Consider the following 6,330-nt stretch of genomic DNA (forward strand, 5'->3'; position numbering starts at 1 on the left):
TTCCAATGTAATTTGAAGAGCAAAATGTTTTCATTCACCAACTCAAAATGTCTTAACTTTTTAAATCTTTGCAAAATAAGTATTCGTTTACGATTTTTTTATCTTTACATAGAACAAAGCCAGAACAGACGTCAGTAGATTCATCAACTTGAAGAGACCATATCAGAGCATTCATCTTCAGGCGCTTCTGAAGTGTTCGCAAACTTGATCCTTCAAATCTGATAACAAGTCTACAATTCTGCACGAAAGTCATTGGACAGTGGAACTTGCTTAACCTTTTGGCGGTATCCGTTTCAAGCATAGTTTCTGTGAATGGCGCAATCATTCGGTACTTTCTTGCGTTTTGTGTAACAAGCTTCCTTCATGTTGTTGAAATGCGAGATTCTCGAACTATTCTTTTGATTTATCCTTCACAGATGAATGTTCTGTTTTCAAGTGTCTCTTCAGTTTGCTAGGAGCAAGCGCTTCGTTCAATAAAGCTGCATTGCAGAGTAGGCAGAATGGTAATTGAGAATGTTCCGATTCCAAAACGATAAAACCGTATTCGATGTATTCATTTTTGTGCTTTCGTTTGATTCCTTGCTTTTGATTCAACACATTCTCCTTTGCAGCACCAGACTTACTTAAATATTTTTCCACGGATAAATGATAAAGCTAATTCATACACGATAAGCACGAAGTTCTGCAGTTGATATAAAATTCCTACCTACAGCGTAGTAGTTGTAGCTTACTGCAGAATGAGAACGTGTTCCAGAAAGCAGTTTCATTGTTTGATGCATCATTTATGACGTACGAAACGCTTGTTGCGCCACAATTAAACTAACAGTCGAAACGTTGCAGTCGAGAATGAAATTTAAGTATGAACTTCTCAGTGCTCGAGTTCAATGAAAACCATCGAATGTTTTGAAAGATTTCAGAGTGTTTCTATGCTAGCTTTTATTAACTGATGTGTTCGATTTGCGTGTATAATCCCAAGAAAGTTGAATGTGTTTCAAAAACACCGCGGTACACCTGCCAATCTCTCGTAGTACACACGTTGAGAATCACTGCTCTAGAGTTATTTCCAGTTGACGGCACTTGTCACAACTAACAAACAAGCATTTCTACGTGCACTTCAATCTATAGAATAAAACACATTATACAAGCTTTATAACCATTCTGTTGTATATCGAGTTAGTTATACAAAATATGACAAAATGTCCCAGATATATTTACTTAACGAGTTCTCAATATTTAGTCTATTAAGTTTCATTTGTAATGATAATTTCTTTAACTTTCTTCTTTTCGAATATTTGTAAATTTACATGTAGTCTTAAGAAAAGTATATCTCATTCTTACAACTGAAACTGTAAATGAATTAAAAAAGTTGGAATTGGAAATGTGTATGAAATACAAACCATTCGCTTAGAAAGATAAAACGTCTCTTAATATGAATTAATGCAACAAAAGATTTAGGACTTGTAAGAGCTAGAAATATAACTTTATTTTGTGAAAACATTTTCCTTAATTTTTGAGGCAATGAGGAAGACAGAACTGGCTTTTTATGAGTACAGTTTGTGCAGTTTCTTTCCAGTGACTTTGTTTGTTTTAAAGTAAACTACATTGAACTATCTTTTGCGTCCACTACAACTCCCCAATGGCACAGCGACATGACAGTGGACTTGAAACGTTAGAATATGGGTTTCGATGCCTATGGTTGGCAGAGTATAGATAGCCCATTGTGTAACTTTGTGCTTAATTACAAACAAATAAGTGTCCATTGCAAAAATTGAGCCACGGATTGTAGCATTGTAAGTCCATAGACTTACCACTGTTCTATCAGAGAACGTTTTGATGCCATCGAGAGAAAAGGCGTTTTGTAAATATGTCTTAGAAATGATCAATGTTTGTATATTTCCAAGATTACTGTAGCACTAGAGAAGTTTTGTTACTTCAATCTTGTTTTTTTACGTTTTGTTTTACTATTCTACTTCTTGTCCTAATGGTACATATCAGCAGTTTTGAACAAGTGAGGAAATTGTATGTTAAACAGTATAATGATATTAATTAACTTAACATAATTACTTTAATTTTATACCACTTTCACGTCTTTTCAAAGGGCTGTAAATTAATTGAAATATCTCGCGTTTATATAGAGAAAATAAGTTTTGCAATGTTATTTTTATATATATGAAGTTATTTTCTGCCACTCGATATTAAATGTTTTATGTTGATACTGTTTAATTTTCTATTTCAAGAAAAACCGATTTAAAACTTATTTCTGAGACAGACAGTTGGTATCGTATTATTGAAATAAGTACTTTATAGTGAAGACAATTACAAGTGAAAACATCATAAAGATTAGATTTGTGTATCATGCTATCATACCGAACTCAATTTTTGTTACTGTTACACTATAATTTATCGCTCGCTTTTAATCATATTCAAAGCATTCTTAAGTCAGAAGTAATCCATAAAACAGTCTGCAGTGTCTCTTTTACATCTTGTAATATGGTTTCTAACCGTACTAACTCGGTCGATTTCCAGCTAAGATGTGTCATAAGTTTCGACTTTCTGCTAATAGCGAACTCATTTTTAAGCAAGCAAAACAAAGTTCCAATTTTAAAAATAAACTGTTTTCAATACTTTTAAACCTTTAGTATAATTTAGATACCTAGTTATTATCAAAACTTTCCAGATAGAATTAAGTTGAAAAATATATGTGTCTTCCCAAACATACAATGACGAACATTTTAAAATGTTGTATGTAGTTGAAACATATGGGAAAAACAACTGCAACAGCATTTTTAATTTGTGATTAAGAAATACAACAAACGAAACTATGCAACCATAGCAGGGAATGTTCTAAAACTTCATTCATTTGAGATTTGTTTTCCAAGGTTGACTTCATCTGCTTATTGCATTTACTGGGATCTAATCAGACGAGAAATACTTGGTGCCATTTTTTATTTGAGGTTCAGTTTTATTTTTGTTTGCTTGTAGTTAAGCACAAAGCTACATAATGCGCTATCTGTTTTCTACACACCACGGATATCGAAATCCGGTTTCTAGCGTTGTAAGTCAGACACACCACTGCGCTATTGGAGTGGCTGGGGTTTAGCATAATTCTGGGGGATCCGATTTAAGGTACTCAATTTCGCTCAAAAATATTCAAATGGTGGTAAATTTCAGAATGTTTGAGTATATATGAGAAAAATAAAGCATTTTATCCAAAAATAAAATGCGTTCAATTAAGTCATACATTGCTTGGTATCCTTAACAAATCTGGGGCACTTTGAACAATGGCGGACCTCAGTATTTTATGTTTTTTCTTCGCATCACTTGAAAACGCCTTCTATATGTGGTTGTTCTACCCAAACATAATTTTATCAGATTACGTAAATTACCTGTGCGCTTGATCATCAATACTAAGTCTGAAAAGCCATTTCATAACCTGCAGTAAAAGTGCGCTTCCCATCTAATCAGTCTTCGATCATTATAGCCTTCATCTAGATGGTAAACATTTTTGCTGTTACAGTCATCGTTTGCATATTGGTGTACACGACAAATTGCTTTCCATACAAGAGTACCTTCTGTTAATATTACACTGTTCGTTGCATCCAGGTTTCATAAGTTATAGTACAGCATTGGACGGTTGTAACTACAAGTATTTAACTATTTATCCTCCAATCATTCTCAATTATTTGTGGAATTTGAGTGTAGACCGATTGTACTCTTTGGGGATTATTGTATGCAAACGAGTTTTTTTTACGTATGGAACAATAGCACATTTTGTTGCTGCTAGTTCTTCGGCTTCGTGGGTTTTCGTTCTAAATATTCCTCATCTCCTTTAATTTATTTTAACGATGTGTTTTCTTTGAGAACACCATACAAACATGCTTCTCCAAAACATCTTTTTCTAACTTACGATCTATTAATTTCTCTCCAAAGATATCTAAATAATTTGCAATCTCACTGGAGGGCTTCAGATCAAAGTAAACCGTCAAACCTCTTTACTTCAAAACATCAGGAAATTTGATTCTCTAATTTAATCCAGAAAACAAGTGGAGTCCAAAAAACCTGTTGCTTTCTCAGTTCCAATTACAGAGTAACTCTCATATATATTGATTTTTCTTGCATTAGTGCCTGTATCGGTATCAAACGAAATAACTGCTCTGATAAAGTATTGGGCGTAGTATGATAAATACATCTGTGTCAAATGAATAGATGCCAATTGTCGGAGTGGTCTTGTGTGTTTGCTGTCTTGCTACATCCATCACGTGAAGTTGATCGTATCTGCTTTCTCGTTCGTATGATATTAACACTCTAAGCAAAGTTATTGTTTTTAATAAAAATAAGTCTGCTGTTACATACACTACCACCATTTCCTTGATCCTTTGGTTAAATGCCCATAAACAATACTTGCCAAGATATACTATGAGTTAAGCCTTTGTTCTGAATGAAAAAGGACAGTTCTTTAACGACACAATCTTGCTGAATTTCAAGTAACTATGAAGAGTCATTTTATAGCTATTTGTAGCCAATATTGAAAAAAAAATTAAAACATTTTCATTTACGAGGAGATGAAAGACCCCCAAAACGGGGCTTTGGCATCCATCCTCTTCGGCGCTACCACTGAGCCATACGAAGCCTTCGTAATATCACGCACGTTCACGGATGATGTAAAAAAAATATGTTTATATATTTATAGCATAGCTGTTTATGGTATCTAACGTTTTCTAGTGAAGCATTAGCATTTTTTGGCTTCAAATAATCACATACCCCCAGATCCCCCTAGCATTGGCATACTTTGCATACTGATTGTGCTTTGCACAATATCTGTTGGCATCATATCTCACAATTTATAACCCAGCTTCAAGCATTCTGCGTACGGACTTTAATATAATCCATTGATTTCATTAACAAATTCAAACTAGAAATTTTAGAGTTAAAAACTAAATCTGGAATCAAAGTGGCACAAAAATATTTGCATGGTAGCGCAAAAATAGATAGGTAAAAATATCACTGAAAATCCAAAAGAACAAAAATCGTACCAAACGTTTTCCACCCAACCACATGAAGTTTCAGGAAGCCAAAATAAAACTCGCAACTAAATTTTGACAGAGTGGGATAAAAATTCCCTCGATACCACAGCTCACTTCACTGTTTTGAGATTCCTTGAATTTTGTCTTACGATAGGTGGTGCTTGATTAATTGTGCCTGATTAAAAATATGTTTGACTTTTATACAAGTAAAGAATTAGATGATGTCAAAACGACCTCCCTAGTGATTATTCATGAATATTATGTTTCAATAGAAAGACACACTGGGTTATCTGCTGCGTCCACCGCGAGGAATCAAACCTCAAATTTTCGCATCACACTGCAGTCCCACCGGTGGTTTTATTTGAATTTCGCATAAAGCTGCACAAACGGCTACCTGCGCTAGCCGTCCTTAACTTAGTAGTGAAAAACTAGAAGGAAAGCAACTAGTCATCACAACCCACCGCCAACTGTTGGGCTACTCTTTATAACGCCCTGACGGCTGAAAGGGAGAACACATTCGGTGGAATAGGGGGATACAAACACACAACGTGCATATTGCGCGTCGAACGCCCTAACTACGACTGATCATGTCCAGTGAGGGATATGTTATTATATATGTATGAATTTATTGATGAAAAGTGTAAAAAATATGCAAATAAGAAAAGCCAAAACAACTTTTAAACTATGATACACTTATATATATATATTTCACAATGTTTTCACTAGAGTTAACAGAAGAAGAACTAATGCATATTGTTATATATAATGGTTTTTTTTTTTTTGCACAAGTATCAAAAATCGATTGACAACATATTCTTAATAACGTTATAAAATCAAGAAGTGAGAAGGATAATTGTTAATCTCAGTTCATGCAAAACAAATCGCTATCATTTTCTTAAAATACATATGGATCATACCAGTAAAATAAAATTTATTAAAATGTAACATACGAGAGGCCAAAGTTTCTATTTTCTCACAATGTTTAGCTGCATTGAAGTTTGATTTTCAAGTAGTTGTTATGGACGATATTATTGAAAACATTATTGTCTCTTATCGAACATCAATAAATATTGTTCCCAATTGATTAAACCTAAAACATAGAGATGGTTTTAATTTGAAACTATAAGTCAGGTGATTCGTTTGCTTTTATCGTAATATCCAGTTGAAGCTCACGTAATATTACCTCTCATTAGTTTAAAATACTTATTATTTATAGATATTTTTGTCCTTAAAATTTACCAAATGGTAATTCAAACACTTTACGAAACAATTCGTGTTAGGAGATGTAAAATGTTAATGCCAAAAA

The sequence above is a fragment of the Tachypleus tridentatus genome, chromosome 10 (genome assembly GCF_004210375.1).
Source record: "Tachypleus tridentatus isolate NWPU-2018 chromosome 10, ASM421037v1, whole genome shotgun sequence".
In the NCBI taxonomy this organism is placed as follows: domain Eukaryota; kingdom Metazoa; phylum Arthropoda; class Merostomata; order Xiphosura; family Limulidae; genus Tachypleus; species Tachypleus tridentatus.